Here is a 21,977-nt window from a genome sequence, read left to right on the forward strand (position 1 = left end):
ACAGGAGACAGGGTGGAAGGAGGTGTAGTCAAGGTAGCTGTGGGAGTCAGTGAAATTGTATAGCTTGACGTACAGAGATCTAGAAATGGGAAACCGGTCTCAGAAATCATCAAAGTGTATTTCAGAGCAGGTTAACAATAATGAGTTTATTGTAACATACATAAAATTCTTACTTTCTGTAGCCAAACAGTAATTTTTATGTAAAAAAACAATTGCATACAGTACCAAAAATGATACAAAAGATAGACAATAAATGTTCATTACAGTTAATGAAAGAAAAGTGATGATTCAATAGTAATTGGGACTCCAGAGTAATATTAGGATAATAAGGAGAGGTTCAAGGGCCTGGTAGTAAGGAGAGGTTCAAGGGCCTGGTAGTAAGGAGAGGTTCAAGGGCCTGGTAGTAAGGAGAGGTTCAAGGGCCTGGTAGTAAGGAGAGGTTCAAGGGCCTGGTAGTAAGGAGAGGTTCAAGGGCCTGGTAGTAAGGAGAGGTTCAAGGGCCTGGTAGTAAGGAGAGGTTCAAGGGCCTGGTAGTAAGGAGAGGTTCAAGGGCCTGGTAGTAAGGAGAGGTTCAAGGGCCTGATAGTAAGGAGAGGTTCAAGGGCCTGATAGTAAGGAGAGGTTCAAGGGCCTGATAGTAAGGAGAGGTTCAAGGGCCTGATAGTAAGGAGAGGTTCAAGGGCCTGATAGTAAGGAGAGGTTCAAGGGCCTGATAGTAAGGAGAGGTTCAAGGGCCTGATAGCCATTGGGGAAAATAAATCTTTTCTTGAACCAAGAGGTTCTGACCATGCTAGTCCTATCAACCTGAATTTGGCTCATACCACTCTAAACCTTTCCTATACATGTACCTAAATGTCTGTGGAATGCCACAAATAACTCCACTTCTACCACATCGTCTGTGCTTGTTCCACAGACAGTGCTCTGTGTGGAGGTGCCCTTCAGGTGCCTTTTAAATAATCCCTCTCATTTTAAATCTTATTTCAAATTCCCCTGGCCTGGAAGTAAGGCAATGGCTATTTACCTTATTTACACCCCTTGTGATTTTTTTTAGAACATTGGTAGACCCCGGCTTCACTTCAAGGACCTCTGCAAGCATGACATGAAAGTCTTAAAAATCAACACAGAGTTCTGGGAGGATACAGCAGATGACCACAACAAATGGTGAGGTACTCTTCATCAACACCTAGAGCAGTGGTTCCCAAATTTTTTCAAGCTGCTGCATCCTTGGCCTCCAGGCCACATCCCGCGCACCTCCCCCATACAAGGGCACGGGGGGGGGGGGGGGGCAGGGGGGTTAGTGGCGCTGAGCGTTGTAGGGGTGGTGGTAGCACTGAGCAGGGTGGGGGTAGTGGTGCCGCTGAGAGGGGTAGGGGTAGCGGCAGCGGTGGCGCTGAGCACGGGGTGTCGATGCCAGTCCAACATGGTGGCCACTGAGACCAGCTCTTGCAAGAACGCCTTGTGGCTGCTTATTTTACTCACTGCTGCCAGTCTGAGTATTGCTAGAAAATTACGGTGCTGGGTTCTTCATTAAACTTTGTAGCAGGCTGAATAATAATAAGACTTAAGGTTCAGAGCACCCCCTTTTCTCTCACCACACTTTTCCCTCACCAGACCCATGGATCTTTCCACCACTGACAGTGGGGCAGCACCACCCATTCTGGGAATCACCAAGCTAGAGCAAGGCGAAGAGTGATCTTGAATCAGTTGAGAAGTGGAGAGCTAAGCGAAGAGCACAGTTAACAACAATTTAACAATGCCCTATTTACTGCAACTGTGGAAGAGCCTGCTGTTCCAAGATCAGCTTCCATAGCCACAGTCCACACTGCTAAACAAACCAGCGACTCGCAGAGGCGCAATACCCATGATCGATCATGACCAGCAGAGGCCTCCTATGCTCCTCCAGAGAGAAAATTCCCAGCATATCCTTATACAGTAGGAACGTAATTATCTGGAATCATTCAACTGGAACAAAAAAATTGAGGAAATAATTTAAAAAAATTAAAATAAATACAACTGAGTGGATGGACCCCGCAGGGAAGTGCTGAGACATCATTGGACACATGCAGGTTGGCCCCACTGAAATAGCAATATCCCTCAATGTGCGCACATTCTTTTCACTGTTGCTACTTGAATGAAGGTGAGCACAGTTGTCAGCACGAGGAGGATGCACTGAGGGCCTGAGCAGGACACTTTTTTTTTGAATATTTTACTTTTAATTTTTTTTTCAAAAATATACAGTAACATTTTAAATAGGCAATATATTGAACTTTTTCTTACAAACAACGAACAAAACAAAAACAGTCCATCCCACATCCACATACAGATCCACACACCGTCAGCTTGCATATATTTTAAACGTATAGAGTATAATTGGGGAAATTACATTTTTGTATGTAATAATAGTTACTTCAATAACTTTTTTTTCGCCTTTTTATAACTGTATCTGGGCCCCTATGTAGTCCAGGTTCGGCTGCCAGACCTTTACAAAAGTGTCATATTTGTTCTTTAAGTTATATGTGATTTTTTTTCCCCCCGTAGGTATACAGTTGTTCATTTCCACAGTCCCTCATGCTATAAGTAGAGGGGAGTTGGACTTCCAAGTGATCACGATATTTTTTTTTCGCTACTACCAGTGCTATTTTTTATAAATGAGATTTGATATTTGGCCAATTTGTTGCTTATTTCCATAGAATTACCTCATAGATATAGCTCCAGGTTGCTCATGAAGGCCATTCTTGTCATCTTGGTTAGTTTGTCTGTGATTACTTGCCAAATTGCCCTCACCTTTACGCACGACCATGCGGCAGGTAGAAAGGTCCTGTCTCAATCCAAGTGAAACACATCTCTGAAATTTTAGCTTTTGATCTATGCAGCTTTTGTGGGGTAAGATATAATTGGTGTAAAAAAATTATACTGAACCAATTCACATCTTGCATTTATAACTGATGTAATGCTGTCCTTACACCAATCTGACCAGCTTCTTTCTGAAATCACCACACCCAAGTCCGACTTCCATCTTTCCCTTGGCCTCTGCGACCCTGGTTTTGCACTTGGGTATATTTCCCATCTAGACCGTTCGTTCAGTTTCACTAATTTTAGGTGGGGACAACGTTGGTCCCCATCTTTCTATTTTAGTTAAGAGTTGGAGAAAACAGAAGGTGGTCCCATTGGCCACTCTGTATTTGTGTTTTAATTGTTCAAAGGATACAAGAGTTCCTTCTGTTCTTAATATACCTTATGCCTTTGTCATACCACAAATTTAATATTCTATTGCCTATGTTTATAGAAAATAACACATTTTTTTCCACACAATGGTGCTTTTATTGATATCCCTACTTTTTTTTCCCCTATACATTTGCTTCCCCCTCCTCCATTGAATACATTCCCATTTGAACCCAAGACTGCGGTTGTCTTCAGTGAAGGCGGCTGCGAGAAATCTAGCCTGTGAAGCCAAGTAATATTTTCTGAAATCTGGAAGTCTAACTCCTCCCAAGCCATAGTCTCATGTTAGATTTTCCAATGCAATTCTTGCTACCTTATTATTCCAAACAAACTGTCTAATATAGTTATTTAGTAGCTTAAAATAACTTCTTGAGTAACAGGATAGGCAGTGATTGAAAAAGGTATTGAAGTTTTGGCATCACTTTAGTTTTGATGCAGTTAACCCTTCCCACTAAAGTAATCAGTAAATCTCTCAATTTTTGTAGGTCTCTTTCCACCTTCTCAAGAGAGCAACACAATTTAAATTGTACAGGTTTTGCAAGTTATTGTCAGTTGCTATCTCAAGATATTTTATTCCATTTATTTCCTTTTTGACATCTTTCATATTCAAAATTTGTTAATGGCATTATTGTGGTGACTGACGCACACAGTTCTAGGGGTGAACTGGCCCCATTTGTCACCCACGGTCAGCAGGGCAGCCGTGGCAAAGATGGTGTCGCAGGACCATCTCTTCCGGTCCAGACCGGAAGGGCATGTGCCCACTTGCATCAGCATGATGCAAGTTCCAGAACATGGGAGGCAGACCCAACATAGCCTTAAAGATTGCAGCACGGAATTCAAAGTAAAACAGTTGTGTTACTTGAGCTCTCCGCCTGCTGTCTCAGTCTTTTTGCTGCGCTCACGCACAACCCACTACACTGGTGATCCCGACGAGATTCCACGTTCTGAAGACTCGGCTCAATGGAATCCGTAGCCGTAGACACTGTTGCACTGAAGCTGCCAACGTTCTGGACAAACAGGCCCCACTCTTGGTTTGGTCAATCAGAGGCCCAGTTCCAGATCAAACAGATAACCTCCGATTCAACGAGATACTTCTACGTCATCAGCTCACTCGACCAAAAAGCCGCCTCACAGGTCGATGACCTCATGCAGGCGCTGCCAGAGGAAGGTAAATACAGGTCCTTAAAAAAGTCTTCATTAGCACGTACGGCCTCTCACGACATGAGAGGGCCACCAGGCTGCTTCACTTGGATGGTCTGGGGATAGGACTCCGTCTGCCCTCGTGGATGAGATCTTCACACCGGCAGAAGGTTATTAATTTCTGCATCCATTGGTATGATAGAGAGAGTGCATTTTCACACCAATCAGCCCGATTTTCCCTGTGCTCAAGGAAGCAAAGACTCAACGTTCTCATTGCACTCGCAGAGAATACTCAGCAAAGCAGACTTATGCCTGCGTTAAGTCTTAGAGAGGGGACCATTTGGGAAAAGCAAGCACAGTCAAGGTTGAATGGCTAAGGGACATAATATCCTGTTTAAATATGGAAAAAATTAGATACGTAATTAATGATTCAAACTTTAGATCCCAATGTTATCGGGCACATTCATAGTCTATTATCATAATCTCTAGGTTCAGTGTTAATACAGAATCTTGGCATAGTGTTGTCCTACTTTGTTTCATCAACACTAATTTTTAACCTTGTTTAGGGTCAGGGATTTGGAAAATTTAAATTTATTACATCCATTTTTTTTATCATCATGGCTATGCTTTGGGAATTCACATGTATGATTATTCTTGCCGTGCTTTTCATTGCCTTTTTTTCTCTGCAGTACATTCCATAATTGTATTGTACAAACTTATTATTACTGAACATCAATAAAAAGTTTTAAAAAGAAATTGTGATACTGGATTGGACATAGCAGGATAACACAGGGAATTTATCAGCATTTAGTATATCCAAAATTAGTAGTTGAGCTTCAGACTCCTTGGGTACCATGGGGATGGTAAAACCAAGAGTCATCTTTGAGGCCAAGTATAAAGTCTGAACCTTGACAGCGAAGTCTCAGCACTACCCTGTGGGGTCCATCCACCCAGTCCAACTGCCGTCAGCCCTGTACAGACTTTAAATGGCCTGTGAATAAGGAGCCAAAGGTGGATTTATTTTAAAAATATGTAAATAACATTTAAACCTTTACTGGGTAATTTGATTTTTAAATATGGTGGCAGCACAATTCCATTGATCAGTGGCATTGTTGGATTTCTTTTTCCTGAATAACAAGAAGTACACAGCAACTCTTAACTAAAATATTTCTCATTCCACATCTTCAGCTACATTAACCAATGAATAAAAGCCGGTTAAATTAGACTGCATGCTACTTTTGGGTTTAATATTCTTTAAGGTACATCCATCTTCAGATTCTATGACAGCATGACCTTTATTACAATGTTATGTGCAATCTGTTAACAAGCAACATTTTAAAATTAAAGGCAATGTTTGACAAGGATTTCAATATCATGCCAACTCAACCTTACTTACAATTAGTGCCAAACAAGTTACTGAGCGAGGATGATACAGTATTATTTGTTACTTTTTACAGTCATGCTTTTGTTGCATCTGATACTTCTGTTGTGGTCTCCATTACATCAGAGATTAGGCGCAGACTGGGAGATTGCTTTCCTGAGTACCTCGGCTCTGTCCGCCACAATAGTGTGGATCTCCCAGTGGCCAACCATTTTAATTTCCTATTCCATTTGTGACAAATAGGCTATGATTAATCTTTAGTCTAATGTTTAAACTATATTTTGTGTGTGTGTGTGTGTGTGTGTGTGTGTGTGTGTGTGTGTGTGTGTGTGTGTGTGCGTGCATTTTAAACACACCATTGATCCCAGAAGCCAATAGACACTGAAAACAATAGGTGTAATTTCAGAAGCACGTGTATAAATGCACCACCATTTTGCTCTCATGCAAGCAGATGTTATGGAGGCACAAGTGGACTTAGATAGTTTTAGCTCATCAGTGTGAAAAGACATTTTGAACTTCAAAGAAAAAAATGATGTCACATACCATGTGACATGAGATTTGCCAGAAATATATTATTGAAACTCAAGTCAAAGGGGACATTTTAAGTAAACTCACCATCATGTGCAGCAATATTTCCTGCAGAGGGCCAGAAAAAGTTGCTTCTGTTTTACTCCTAATAAAAGGGGAACTCAGAATAAGTGGATTTCAAAAGAGAAGCCCATTTCTGACTGCCTCTAAGATAAAGAGGGCAGTTTCATGGTTTGGAACATGGATTTCAAAGTCTTAATTCAAGAGAAGAAAAAAAAATCTTGGAAAACAGGACTTGTATTATCCCATTCATAGGAGATACAACACAAGTAGTTATTGAATAAGGAAGAACACTTCTCATTTGTGCCCAGAAGATAGTCAGTCCTGTTTGAAGAATATCTCTAATTGGGTGTTTAAAGAGGCCTGAAGATATGAGGTTTCTTTTCTTTTTTAAATATTTTTGTTGAGTTCAACATTTGAGCATACATAATAAATAACGATTACATAACAAATCAATTGTATACAAGTAAATACATACAAAAGGGAGAGAAAAAAATAATAGGTAAATAATAAAATATGCATAACTACATTGAGATACTTGTAATAACTCAATCTAGTGATTCACATAATGCATGCAACCATGTCAGACCCATTTATTAGATTGTTATAAAATTAAAAAAAAATTTTAAAAACTAAAACACCAAGCTAAACTAATCTAACACATTTTTTTATATAATTGAGAGGGGGAAAAAAAAAACAATAATGATGTGGAATCCATTGGAAACCCCAGAATGTATAATTCTTGATTCTTCCCATTATAAAAAAAATTCCAAGAATGGGGCCCCATAACTCCATAAATTTAAACTTTCCATCTTTAATATTCAATCTGATTTTCTCTAAACTTAAATAGGACATTACATCATATAATCACTGTATATAAGTGGGGGGGTATATCTCCTTTCTATTTCAATAAAATAGTTTGTCTGGCTATCAATGTAGTAAAAGCTAAGACTTTTCTTGAGAAAAGTTCACCTGAGTCACAAGAAAAACCAATCAGAGCAATTAACGGACAGGATTGCAAATTAGTCCTGAAAATTTTTGATAGAGTTTGAAAAATCTCTCTAAATGTGAGCATTCCCAGAACATATGAATGAGAGAGGCTTCAAAAATTTTACATTTCTCAAAAAAGGTTCAACATATGCATAAAACAGGACCATTTAAGTTTAGACATACGAGTTCTGTGCACCACCTTAAATTGTAATAAGCAATGTCTTGTACAAAATGAGGAATCATTAATCAAGCTCAGGCTATACATCACACCCCAAAAGTTAAATAAATGGGACCCAACAGTATCAGACAGATGTTTTCGCTGTAAAAAGGAAACAGGAACAACAATACATGCAATTTGGACATGTGAGAAAGTGAAAAAATTTTGGGAAGATCGAAACCAGATATTAAATAAAATTACAAAAAGCAATATACCAAAAAACCCAGAGATCTTCCTTCTAAGTAATATAAGAAATAAAGAATTTGGACTCTATTTGGATGGAGCACAAAAATGATTTATTATGATAGCCCTAGCTGTAGCAAAAAAATGTATAATGATAACCTGGAAATTAGAAGACAAATTGAGAATACAACAATGGTACATAGAAATGAATAAATGTATTCCATTAGAAAAAATAACATATAATTTAAGAAATAACATCACAATATTCGAACAAATATGGGAACCGTACATGAAATACAATAGAGAAATCCTACCATGGACCTCCACCACCTAAAATGACAGAAGGAGAAGACAACGAAATGAACTGATTCAGTATATAAAAGTAAAAGACAAAAAATTCTTGTTTATTTTTATTAAGTGACGACATTGTTTAACGGGTTTAATGTATCTTATAGATTGAACTTTGAATAAATGGGAAGGGTGGGAGAGGGAGGAGGGGGGAAAGGGGAGAAAATGACACTGTATATATTCAAGAGAAAAATATCTGTATGTATTTTGGTCAGTATGGTTTATAATGTGAAAAATTAAAAATCAAGCTGAGAGTGGAGAACCAATCTTCATCTTAAAAAATTATATTCAAGTCTCTTTTGATCCAGATGTTGGGTCTGAATTCAAGTCCAGTAATTATTATAAATACATGCTATTAATCCACCATGAAAATAAAATCATATTAAAAAGCAGATCAAGAATCTTAGTATTAGAAACGAATGGAAAATCCGAAAGCTTGTACTGAAGAAAATGTCTAATTGGTAAATATCTAAAAAAAATGCCTATTGAAAAGATTACATTGGGCTGATAATTGTTTGAAAGGGGCAAAATTATTTTGAATAAGAAGATATTCTTGAAACTTTGAATACTTTTTTATGCCATTCCTTGAAACCTGCATCTAACAGTGTCAGTTGAAATATATGGTTATCTATAATTGGACTAGCCAGTGAAAAACCATCAATTCCAAAGGATTTCCTATACTGAGTTATAATGCTTAAAAGTGCTTTATAATCATCTCTGAACTAAAAGGTTAAGACCTTCAAGCACGACCAAAATAGTGAAGTTTTAAAAGGTGACTTTTCAGAGTTTGAGACTTTAACAGATATAGTACAACTCTCAGGACTGGGCCCATTTCAGATAAACTTCTTTTTTCAGAAAACTGGTCATTTTAAAAAAAAAACAGCCCAGTAGCATCAGCAAATCTCTTGTAACAGTGTTTAAATTACAACAAACAACAAGGTAAGGCTTTTTAAGTATTAAAATAATGTTTCATTCTCACCAAAAAAAATGCTGGCCACTGCCGATCACCAACAACTCCCCACAGAGGCCCCACTCATGCTGGCAGCCTAAGGATCCCGCTCTTGTCCAGGAGATTGAGATTTCCAGTGCCGACACCGGGAGCTCGAGGTCCCCGGTCAGTTCTGCTCCCAAAAACTTTGGATATCTTCGTTTATCCGAAATGTTTAAAAAAATTTTGGATAAATGAGGATTTTGGAGAATCCAATTTCGGATAATTGGAGTTGTACTGCATTTAAATTTGCACATAGTGGGGTTAAGTTTAGAGTTTAAGATAGAGATAAGTAAGAAATGTTATTTTAGTTTAATAAAAAAAACTATTATTTTGTATTTACCATTGTCTGGTGATTTTTTTTTCATTGTTGTTCCTTTGATAATGTTAACAAAGTCTCTCTAATCCCTAACAAAATTAAGAGAGTTGTTAATTTGTGACATATTGCCTTGCTGACATGTCTGTGCATGGTCTCAGGCACTGCCAGATTAAGACCACCTGCAAATTGGAGGAATAACACCATCTTCTGTCTGGGGACCCCCCAATCAGATGGCATTCACATCGACTTCTCTGGCTTTCATTAAACCACCACCCACACCCCTCCTCTTCCCCTATCGCCTTCCTTCAGCTCTGTCTCTCTCCCTTTTCTCTGTTTCCTTTCACACAGACAAAAATCAATTCTTACATTTTCCTTTATCATATCCATTTCACACCTTTTGTTGGTCAGGACCTCCCCCAGCCAGCGCTGCCTCTATTCTGAGATTTCTTTTTTTTTGCTTATTCCTTAAAGAAGAGCTCAAGCCTGAAATGTCGGCAATTATCTCCTATGAACACTGCAAGACTGGCTGAGTTTTTAAACTACAATCACAGTGTCTGCAGACTTTAATGTTTCACTCATGATTTTGTTATTGACTACAGTACAGGCCTGGACTATTGATCTGTAAGTACAGATTCCAATCCCAGCACCACCTGGAAAATCCAACTAACAGCATAAAATGACAACCATTCTGCACGAAAGGGCCCTTTGATTTACATATCCATGTACTCATCTATACTAATCCCATTTACCAACACCTGTTCTGTAGGCCATTACACCTTGGTGATTCAAATGCTCATCCGGATATTTCTTCAATATTATGAGAATACCTACCTTAACTACCTGATCAAGCAGTGCATTCAGGACTGCAACCACCCTCTGGCCAAAAACAAATCTTTCTTATATCCCCTTTAAACTTCACACTCCTCACCATGGTCTTGCCATCTCTGCCATGGGGTGGGAAGAAAATTCTACTATGTTATCTGTAATTTTGTACACCTCTCCCAGCTGAACCCTTCAGTCTCCTTTGTTCTAAGGAGAACAAACCCAGTCTCCACAGGAACACTTCAGTGAATCTCCTCTGCAGTGCCATCATATCCTTTCTATGGAAACACAAGAAAATCCAGATACTGCAATCTGAAGCAAACTGTTGAAAGAACTGTTGTTGTTGAAGCAACAATGGAAGCAAAGTGCAGGTCAACATTTCAGGTTGAGATCCTATAGTGGAATTCTCTATGATGGCAAATACAGACAGTATTACATCTATGGTGCAATGAATGGTTTATAAATTTGGACGAAGATTTCCCTCAGAATTAGATGCTCCATCTATGAAGACAAGAATTCTATACATCTTCCTCACCTGTCTATGTACTGGTGTTGGCAACTTTCTTTTGCTCCCCAATATTCATAGTGTTTGTTCTACCCTTAATGACCCACAAAATGCATTCCTTCACATTTACCTGATAAAATTTCATCTCCCATTGCCCGGTCCAATTTATCACTGATCAACATAATTTTGCAATCCAAGACTATCCACTTCAAAACCAACAATATAAATTTTTGCAACAACTGCAAACTTAAATGATCTGGGAAGCTTGTCAAATTCATGGGGAGTGTCCACCGCTGTGTATTGTTGAGTGTGATCTAAATGTCTCAAACAATAAATAATATTTTTGATGATGGCTTTAAAAATCAACAGAATAACTTGCAAAAGTTCTTCTGGAGAAATGGAGAGAAACTTGGAAAGAGAAACTGCCCCAATAACTTATCAAAGTACAAAATTAATCAAGGTTGGAATATGAAGCTACAGATACCTTTTAAGAGATTAATTATGAGAATTCACTAAACCTGATTCTAGCACTTTTGATATTCTTGTACTTTCTTATTCATAGAAACATAGAAGATAGGAGCAGGAGTAGGTCATTCGACCCTTCGAGCCTGCTCCGCCATTCAACGAGATTATGGCTGATCTTAAAGTTCAGTACCCCGTCCCCACCTTCTCTCCGTAACCTTTAATACCCTTATACTGAAGAAATATATCTAATTCCCTCTTAAATGTATTTAATGAACCTGCCTCTACTGCCCTCTGTGGCAATGAATTCCACAGATTCACCACCCTCTGGGTAAAGAAATTCCTCCTCATCTCGGTCCTAAATGGTTTGCCTATTATCCTCAAACCATGGCCCCGGGTTCTGGATTTTCCCATCATTGGAAACATCCCATCTGCATCCACTCTGTCCAGTCCTGCCAGAATTTTATATGTCTCTATGAGATCCCCTCTCAATCTTCTAAACTCCAGCGAGTACAATCCCAATTTGCTCAATCTTTCCTCGTAAGTCATTCCTGCCATTCCAGGTATCAGCCTGGTGAATCGCCTCTGCACTCCCTCCATTGCAAGAACATCCTTCCTTAGATAACGTGACCAAAGCTGCACACAATACTCCAGGTGGGGTCTCACCAAGGCCCTGTACAGCTCCAGTAAGGTATCCTTGTTCCTATACTCAAACCCTCTTGATATGAAGGCCAACATACCATTTGCCTTTTTAACCGCCTGCTGTACCTGCATGCTCGCCTTCAGAGACTGGTGTACAAGTACCCCTAGGTCTCTCTGCACTTCCCCATCTCTTAATCTATTGCCATTCAAATAGTAATCTGCCCTCCGGTTTGTATTACCAAAGTGGATAACCTCGCATTTATCCACAGTGTAGTACATTTGCCATGTATCTGCCCAGTCCCTCAATTTATCCAAATCACACTGGAGCTTCCTGACCCCCTCTTCCATGCACACAACCCCTCCTAGCTTAGTGTCATCTGCAAATTTGGAGATATTATATCCAATCCCCTCATCCAGATCATTAATGTAAATTGTGAACAGCTGGGGTCCCAGTACAGATCCCTGTGGCACCCCACTGGTCACCGCCTGCCACTCAGAAAATGAGCCATTTATCCCAACTCTGTCTTCTACCTGCCAGCCAGTTCTCAATCCACATCAATACTTTGCCCCCAATCCCATGAGCCTTGATTTTGGAAGCCAGTCGTTTATGCGGGACCTTATCGAAGGCCTTTTGGAAGTCCAGGTACACCACATCCACTGGTTCTCCCCCATCTATTTTACCTGTCACCATAACATAAACATAACATAACAATTACAGCACGGAAACAGGCCATTAGGCCCTTCTAGTCCGCACCGAACCAAACACCCCTTTCTAGTCCCACCTCCCTGCACAATGCCCATAACCCTCCATCTTCTTCTCATCAATATACCTGTCCAACCTTTTCTTAAATAATACAATTGACTCCGCTGCCACTATTTCTCCCGGAAGATCATTCCACACGGCTACCACTCTCTGAGTAAAGAAGTTCCCCCTCATGTTACCTCTAAACCTCTGCCCCATAATTCTTAACTCATGTCCTCTTGTTTTAATCTTTCCTCCTCTTAACGGAAATAGTCTATCCACATCCATTCTGTCTATCCCTTTCATAATCTTAAATACTTCTATCAAATCCCCTCTCAACCTTCTACGCTCCAAAGAATAAAGACCTAATCTGTCCAATCTCTCCCTATACTCTAGATGCTTAAACCCAGGTAACATTCTGGTAAACCTTCTCTGCACTCTCTCCACTCTGTTTATATCCTTCCTATAATTAGGCAACCAGAACTGCACACAGAACTCCAAATTAGGCCGCACCAACGTCTTATACAATCTCAACATCACCTCCCAACTCCTATATTCCATGCAATGATTGATAAAGGCCAGCATACTAAAAGCCTTCTTCACCACCCTATTCACGTGAGTTTCTACCTTCAGGGAACGATGTACCGTCACTCCTAAATCTTTCTGCTCTTCTGTATTCCTCAATGCTCTCCCATTTACCACGTATGTCCTATTCTGATTCTTCTTACCAAAATGAAGCACCTCACACTTATCAGCATTAAATTCCATCTGCCATTTTTCAGCCCACTTTTCTAAGCAGCCCAAATCCCTCTGCAATCCTTGAAAACCTTCTTCATTATCCACTATTCCACCTATCTTAGTATCGTCTGCATATTTACTAATCCAATTCACCACCCCATCATCTAGATCATTAATGTATATAACGAACAACAATGGGCCCAATACAGATCCTTGAGGCACACCACTGGTCACCGGCCTCCAACCTGACAGACAATTATCCACTACCACTCTCTGGCCTCTCCCTTTCAGCCAATGTTCAAACCATTTGACTATCTTAAAATTTATACCTAAAGACTGCACCTTCCTAACTAACCTTCCATGTGGTACCTTATCAAAGGCCTTACTGAAGTCCATATAGACAACATCCACTGTGCTACCCTCATCCACATTCCTAGTCACCTCTTCAAAAAATTCAATCAGATTGGTCAAACATGACCTTCCTCCCACAAATCCATGTTGAGTGCTCCTGATCAGACCCTGTCTATCCAGATGTTTATAAGTACTATCTCTAAGAATTTTCTCCATTAATTTACCTACCACAGAAGTCAAACTTACAGGCCGATAGTTGCCAGGCTTCCTCCTTGAACCCTTTTTAAATAACGGAACCACATGCGCAATGCGCCAATCCTCCGGCACTATCCCCATATCTAATGACATTTGGAAAATTACCACCAGAGCCTCTGCTATTTCCTCCTTCACTTCTCTCAATGTCCTGGGGAAGATCCCGTCTGGTCCCGGAGACTTATCCACCTTTATATTCTTCAAAAGCCTTAAAACTACACCTTTTGTAATCTCTTTATTCCCCATATTTACCCAATTTGCTTTTTTTTATCTCACATCTCCCAATATCCTTCTCCTTAGTGAATACCGAAGAAAAGAAACTGTTCAAAGAATTCCAATAGATTTGTCAAGCACGATTTACCTTTAGTAAATCCATGTCGATTCCGTCCGATCCCTTCTCTGCTAGTCATATGCTCCGGTATTACATCCTTAGTAATGGATTCCATCATTTTGCCCACTACTGATGTAAGGCTCACCGGCCTATAATTCCCCACTTTTTCTCTACCCCCCATTTTAAATAGTGGGGTAACATTAGCTACCCTCCAATCCATGGGTACTGATCCTGAGTCTATCGAGTTCTGGAAAATAATTCTTAAAGCATCTGCTATCTGAATGGCCACTTCCTTAAGTATCCTAGGATGTAGATTATCAGGCCCTTGGGATTTATCTGCCTTCAATCCCATCAATTTCCCTAAGACCATGTCCTTAGAGATACTGATTTCTTTCAGTTCCTCCCTTGCATTAGTCTCTATGTTTCCCAACATCCTTGGGAGGTTATTTGTATCCTCTCTTGTAAAAACAGAACTAAAGTAAGAATTTAATTGGTCTGCCATTTCCTTATTCCCCATTATATATTCCCCTGATTCTGACTGCAAGGGACCTACTCTGGATTTCACCAATCTTTTCCTCTTGACATATTTATAAAAGCTTTTGCAGTCAGTTTTTATATTTGCCGCAAGCTTACTTTCGTAATTTATTTTTGCTCTCTTGATTAATCCCTTTGTCCTCCTTTGCTGCATCTTGAACTGCTCCCAGTCTTCGGTTGTGGTACTTTTTTTGGCCAATTGATATGCTCTCTCTTTGGACCTAATGCTGTCTCTAATTTCCCTTGTTATCCACGGTTGAGTCACCTTTTTTGGTTTATTTTTATGCCAAACCGGTATAAACGATTTTTGCAATTTCTCCATTTGATCTGTGAATGCTTTCCATTGTCTATCCACAGTCAACTCCCCCATAAACACCACCCAATCAATCTTACTCAATTCCCGTCTCATACCATCATAATTCCCTTTATTTAAATTCAGGACCTTAGTCTCGGTTTTAATTTCATCACTCTACATGACGAGTGAGAATTCGATCATATTGTGATCGCTCCTACCCAAAGGGCCTCGTACAACAAGATTGTTGATTAGCCTCTTATCATTGCATAATACCCAATCTAAAATGGCCTGCTCCCGAGTTGGTTCCTCGACATATTGGTCTAGATAACTATCCCGTAAACATTCAAGGAATTCCTCCTCCTCAGTAATTTTATCAATTTGACTAGTCCAATCTATATGCAAATTAAAGTCTCCCATGATGACAGCTGTTCCCTTATTGCACGCTTTTCTAATTTCTCTTTTTATGCCTTCCCTCACCTCTACACTACTATTTGGAGGCCTATATACCACCCCCACTAACGTTTTCTGCTCCTTGCTATTCCTCAGTTCTACCCATATAGATTCCGCATCTTCCGAGGTGATATCCTTTCTGTCAATCGTGTCAGTCCCTTCTCTCACCATCAATACTACCCCACCCCCTTTTCTTTCTTGTCGATTCCTCCTAAATATTGTATACCCCGGGATGCTAAGTTCCCAGGCTTGCACACCCTGCAGCCATGTTTCTGTAATCCCAATCAAATCATATTTGTGTATCTTAATTTCCACAGCTAATTCATCTACCTTGTTCCGAATGCTTCTTGCATTAAGATATAAAGCCTTCAGATTTGCTTTTTTCACCCTCCTTGCTCTTTCTGATTTTTTACTTTCGCTGCCTAACCTAACTTTTCCTGTTTTATCTTTTCTGTCCTTTGCCCTATCATACAGGTTCCCACCCCCCTGCCAAATTAGTTTAAACCGCACCCGACGTCTGTACCAAACCTAGCTGTCAATATATTGACTCCTTTTGGGTTTAGGTGTAACCCATCCTTCTTGTAGAGGTCATGCCTTCCCCGAAAGAGATCCCAATGATCCAAGAAGCCAAAACCCTGTCCTTTACACCAGCCCCTCAGCCACACATTCATTTTTCTTAATCTTCCATTTTTGTCCTCAGTTGCATTGGCACAGGTAGCAAACCAGAGATCACCACCCTGGCTATCCTATTTCTTAGTTTCTGTCCTAGCTCTCTGTAATCCTTTTTCAGTACTTCCTCCTTCTTTTTATCTATGTCATTGGTACCCACATGTACCAAGACATCAGGCTGTTCACCTTCCCTTTTTCGAATACCCTGGACCCGATTTGAGATATCCCGCACTCTTGCACCAGGGAGGCAGCACACCATGCGGGCATACCTATCTGGCTCACAGAATCTCCTGTCTTTATTTCTGACAATGGAGTCCCCAATGACCACTGCATTCCTCTTTATCTTTTGGTCCACCATGTCAGGCTCAGTGCCAGCGACCTGGTCACTGCTGCCAGCTTCTGTCAGGTCATCTCCCTCAACAGCATCCAACAAAATATACCTGTTACTGAGAGGGATATTCACAGGTGTGCTCTCCATTTTCCTGGTATTTTTCTTCCCTCCCACCAGAACCTCTAAGTTATCCAATGATGCAAGGCCTTCTGTTTTTAGACTTTTTGGTGTGGGGCAATTAGTGCCTGTTCCATTTCCAGTGGACCTAAATTTCCCATCCCAGAGTTTCAATTTCAAAAATAAATTTCTTCTTATAGTATCTGTACATAAAAATGCTCATCCACAATTTAGTGAAAGCTACAGATCTACCATCTTGTTAAAGGTAGAGATAGATCGGCACTGTACAGAGCTATCATTTCTCCCTTACCATGGCTAATAATTTGTGAAGGTACAGGGATGTAAACTTGTATGTACTTTCATACGGATGTTGAAATGGCCAGAGACAAGTATACTTCAATACATCAGTCAAACTGATATTTTTAATGTAACCAGGTTATATAATTCATTTGTACCAAAGATATATACTTAGTTACCTTCCTCTTAATCTGCAGGTTCCTGCCATTCAGTCAGGAAATTAGCTCTCTCTGTTCATATGCATGCAATTATTAACAATAAGCAGTGAGAATGCTCATCTTGGCTCCATCCCCAAGTAAAGCTTCAATTACTTGGACTAATAGACTACTCTTGCCTTCAGCAAAGAAAGCATGAAAAAAAAGTCTGGGATGAAGGATCACACATGCAGTCAAAATTCCAGCTCCTTTATACTCCACCAAGCACGTTGTTTGCTTTCTAGATTGTGAAATGCAAAGTTTTAATCTGCTTAATTTTTGCAGGATTTTTTTCAATAAGGGGCAATGGTTATGAATGCAAAGTGTACAGAAATATTTCATTATTCAAAATATGGTGGACTGCCGATTCCAGAGTCGGGCGTTGTTCAGAGTTCCCTTTTCAAATAGTTCTATTGAGCCATTAAGTTAGCCAACAAAAATACACATGCACAGAATGATTGTAACACAAGGAGAAAGCATTTATCACCCCTGAGCCTCGTCAATCCATTATTTTTTTCCAAAAACAAGCCAACACCATACAACCTTTCATAACATAACTTGCAATAACTTAGTGGTTTTGTTACTGTACCAACTACCAGATGTTGGAATTAATATATCAAGATGAAGTCAAATCTCCCCATGGCATCTGAAGAAAATAGTTTCATGTAATTATATCTGTTTTTTTTTAAAATGTGTCTCAATGATAGTAACCATGAAGGATGTCTGCCATCTTTATCTGGTCTGACTAATAGGCAAGCAATTGATTCTTAACTACCCCTCAGTTCAGGTTTAATTAAGGAAGGACAAATCGGCTGTGTCTTCATCCAGTAAATTCACAAAAATCAAAAGCAATAATTTTAAAATTTTTTAACAATGCTTGCTGTGCTAACAAATAAGTGATGCATCTATAAAAGCCCAAATCCAAGCAGTTACCTCACAAAGTCCATATTAAACTTAATACTTGTGGCTACACACCCTCTAGTGGCCAAAGCACTCTGAATAAAACCATGACACAGCCAAATAAGGCCAGTGAGAACTCAGTGTGAATAAAATGATTCAAAGGGAAAACTAAATCACTACCATCTGCAAATGGCACTGTATATTCTCAACCTTAAATAGTAAAAGTTATGTATTTTTAAAGGTTTAATTCTAAATGTTCATCTCACTCTCACACTTTCTCTCCTCCCCCTCCCATGCTCAGTTGCCGCGCAAATGCACTTAATTAAATCATTTACTAGGGTGGCTTTCCGGGTCAGTGATTCATGAGCCATTTCCTTGAATGATACAACTATTACCAGCCAACTTTTTAAAATAAAAATAAAAATCCAACAATCCAGTATCCAATTTTTTTAAAAAAAACTTTATTTATTTGTTCAAAATACAGATAAGTAACATATATAACAATAAACAAAGCATGAACATAATATATATATAAAAAAAAGAAAAAAAGGAACAACCCCCCCCCCTTCAGCCTACTCTCCTAAGGAGAGCCATAGAGAGAAAGAAAAGTAAAGCATACATATTAAAATCTAGTCAATATAAATCAAAATGTAAATATTCTGAATATAACAACCACCTATTAATAAAAAAAACTATAGTTATCTGTGAAACATATATAATTTTTTCCATTATTAAACAATATTTCATATCATTATGCCAAAAGTCTCAAATTTAATCATTTCAGGTAAAATCATCTCTCTACTGAACACGTCTTACCAAAGATCGAACTTGATAAAAATACACTTATTTAATCGGACTGTTTAAACCCTGAACATTAAAAGTAGCAAACTTCAACTATGACATATCCACTAATATTACTAAAAACGAATAATATCAATATATAAAGACTCAGATCAACGTAAATAGGCCCTCCAATAGGAGAAAAAGAACCCACAAATTAAAGTCTAAATAAAATGAAAATTAAAAAAAAAGAAAAGAAAAAAGAAACCCCCCCCGCCCAAAAAAAAACTACCAAAAGGTAGTAATCCCTAAACAAAAATTGGGTGTGGATCACCCACCAGTGGCTGATGACTAGTAGAACATAGAGCAAATTTCTCCCTCCCCAGCCAAACAAAGAATAACAACATCATAATGACATAAAAAGAAAAATAAAAGTTCTTCTATTCATCCAAGAAATTCCAGACTCGGTGACCCAGTTTCAAGGAAACGGACTCTTTCCATTCCCATTTCTGCCGTTTCTTCCATTTCCAGAACAACCAGATTTTTCTTTAGGAGACAATGGTGGGCTACGTCTTTGTCCTCTTACATCTGGCAACAAATCAGCAAAACTCATTGCTTCACGCTCATTCTCAAAAAACCGAGATTGAAAGTCTCCACAAAACACCTTCCACACTGCCGGATAGCGAAAAATAGACTTATAACCTTTACGCCACAAAACTTCTTTAACTGGATTAAATCGACGCCGACGCTGAATAACTTCTTGACTCAAATCAGGATAGAAAAAAACTCTACTATTCTGAATCATTAACGGGGTTTGTCGTTGTCTCGTGTTTTGGACTGCTAAACGAAGTATAGTTTCTCTGTCCAAATAATTCAAACATCGAATTATCATGGGTCTTGGTAGTTGACCAGGCAGAGGTCTTCTTCTTAAGGCTGTATGAGCTCTTTCCAATACCAGACCTCCAGTGAAAAATTCCTGCCCCAGTATTTGTGGAATCCATTCGGTAAAAAAAACGAAGAGGATCTTGTTCTTCCATACCTTCTGGCAAACCAACAATCTTCAAATTATTCCTTCTACTTTGATTCTCCAAATAATCTACTTTCCTCTCTAACTCCTTCTCACGTTCTCGCAATTCTTTAACAGATTCTTCCACCTCCAACACTTTTTCTGTATTAGAAACCACTTGTTGTTGACATTTCAAAAAAGCAGCCTGAAATTGTTTAAAATTCTCACAAGATGCTTCCACATGTATTTTAACTGTATCCAGTTCCAAACTGAGCCTCTGAGACATTTCATTCAGCATAGGCTGAATGATAAGGCTTAGCTGTTTACATTGTAATTCAGAAAAGCTTAGCCCTGCTTTCCCTTGCGTAGTGGCAGAACCAGGTAACGGCAGCTCCTGCTACATCTCAACAACAGGCAGTTTAACAGTTTTACTGTGGGTCTGGACTCCCAGCGACAGCACCCCGACTTCCTCAGGGGGCTGATGCTGTTCTCCCTCCACAACCCGTTATTGCTTCAAAAACTCACAAAAAAGACCAAAATATTCAGATTGGAGTATATCCTGGGGTATTTCAAGCAATGGAGTCGTCTTCTTGCGTGCCCCCACCATTAAAGTCGGCAGGCTGCCAGAATCAGGATCCACATCGGGGGCACACGCACCTTCCTCCTGAGAATGGGATGTCCTTCTCCTGGTGAGTAGTAGTCATTTTTTCAGCTCCCACAGGCAATCTCTGTGGTTTAAACTTGAAAGAAAGCAAACATGAAGTTGTAGCAGACTGTTTAGGCCCTAAATCTTCAACACTCTGAAAATGTAGTTTCTTCTGTACTTGAGGTTTTAATCTTTTTACCATTTATAGCCATAACAATTCCTTGATACTTTAAGTTTAAAAAAATTTAAACCTGAAAACAAAGTTAAAAACGGGTTCTTAAAAGTCTGGCCAGAGAGGTCGAGATTACACGTCCAGACTCTACACCAGGGGTGTCAAATTCAAATTCACCGAGGGCCAAAATTAAAAACTTGGACTAAGTCGAGGGCCGAACTAAATATTTATTGAAAATTTTCAACAACATCTGCATGTTTTCTCTCAACATATGTAATGTTAAACTTTTTCTTATTAAAATAAATGTTTAATAATAGTTTTGGTTAAACTCTTTCCATAAGAAGCATTAACAAATAAGAAATAAAATATTCAATAAATAATATTCCTCTCTAACCTTTAAGCCAAGGATCGCACGTTGCCGAGAAGCATGCCAGGGAGCAAAGATCTGCAGGTAGCCCTCCCCAGCCCAGCCAGCAAACCCGAGCGGCATCCCCCCCCGCCCCCTCTCCCTCCTCCGCCCCCGCCTGCCGCAACCGCCGCCAACAACCCAAGGAGTCCCCACTGGTCTCGCCATCTCACCGGGAATACAGTGAAAGCGGTGGAACTCGTCCGCGACCTCCACCCCAGGGAAAGTCCGATGCCCAGCAGCACCTGCCAACAGATGAAGCTCAAGGAGACGCGGAGGTGACCCACCACGTCCAGCCACATGGAACCCGGCGGCGGGTCCGTTGGAGCCCGGCGGCGGGTCCGTTGGAGCCCGGCGGCGGGTCCGTTGGAGCCCGGCGGCGGGTCCGTTGGAGCCCGGCGGCGGGTCCGTTGGAGCCCGGCGGCGGGTCCGTTGTATCGGCGCCGCTGTGAATATCTAATTAACGTTCCCGTTAACTATATCGGTGTACTGCTGTGCCTGCTGTGGAAGTGCTAAAAACTACTATGGTGGTGCCTGCTGCTGTGCATGTGCTATACTTGCGCGGCGGCCAGCGGGCCAACTCTAATTATATATTTAATATGATCTTGCGGGCCAAATATAATTATATCGCGGGCCAAATTTGGCCCGCCGGCCAGAGTTTGACATGTGTGCTCTACGCCATCTTGCCACACCCCCCCAGTATCCAATTTTTTGGAAATCCTCCTGGTTCGTCATTCTGGCACACTGGATGCACCTTCTCCATTCACCAGACTTTGTTCCCATGCTCCCTTTCACCCTCACGGCACCGATACCCACCTCCCTTGAAATTTGTCTGGTCCTGTTTAACATGCTTTCTTGAAAAAAATATTATTTTTCAGTGTAGCATGCTTAAAAATTAAGGGTGTTGCAGCATTAATAGAATAACATCTGATAATCTATAAAATCTGCTGCTCCAAAGT

General features: G+C 40.0%; 1 protein-coding gene and 1 long non-coding RNA gene across 8 annotated transcripts in view; one reads left to right on the plus strand and one right to left on the minus strand.

Moving 5' to 3' along the window:
- LOC138760486 (uncharacterized) overlaps positions 1–5,571 on the plus strand; it is a 30,239-nt gene extending 24,668 nt beyond the window's left edge. For both annotated transcript variants that reach the window (XR_011355648.1, XR_011355649.1), the window contains exons 2-3: positions 1,052–1,161; positions 1,612–5,571. This is a non-coding gene — a long non-coding RNA (uncharacterized lncRNA). The remainder of the gene's footprint in view (positions 1–1,051; positions 1,162–1,611) is intronic.
- Positions 1–21,977, minus strand: part of pigf (phosphatidylinositol glycan anchor biosynthesis, class F) — a 102,184-nt gene that overhangs the window by 62,895 nt on the left and 17,312 nt on the right. The window lies entirely within an intron of this gene.

The sequence above is a fragment of the Narcine bancroftii genome, chromosome 4, assembly GCF_036971445.1.
Source record: "Narcine bancroftii isolate sNarBan1 chromosome 4, sNarBan1.hap1, whole genome shotgun sequence".
Taxonomy (NCBI): Eukaryota; Metazoa; Chordata; class Chondrichthyes; order Torpediniformes; family Narcinidae; genus Narcine; species Narcine bancroftii.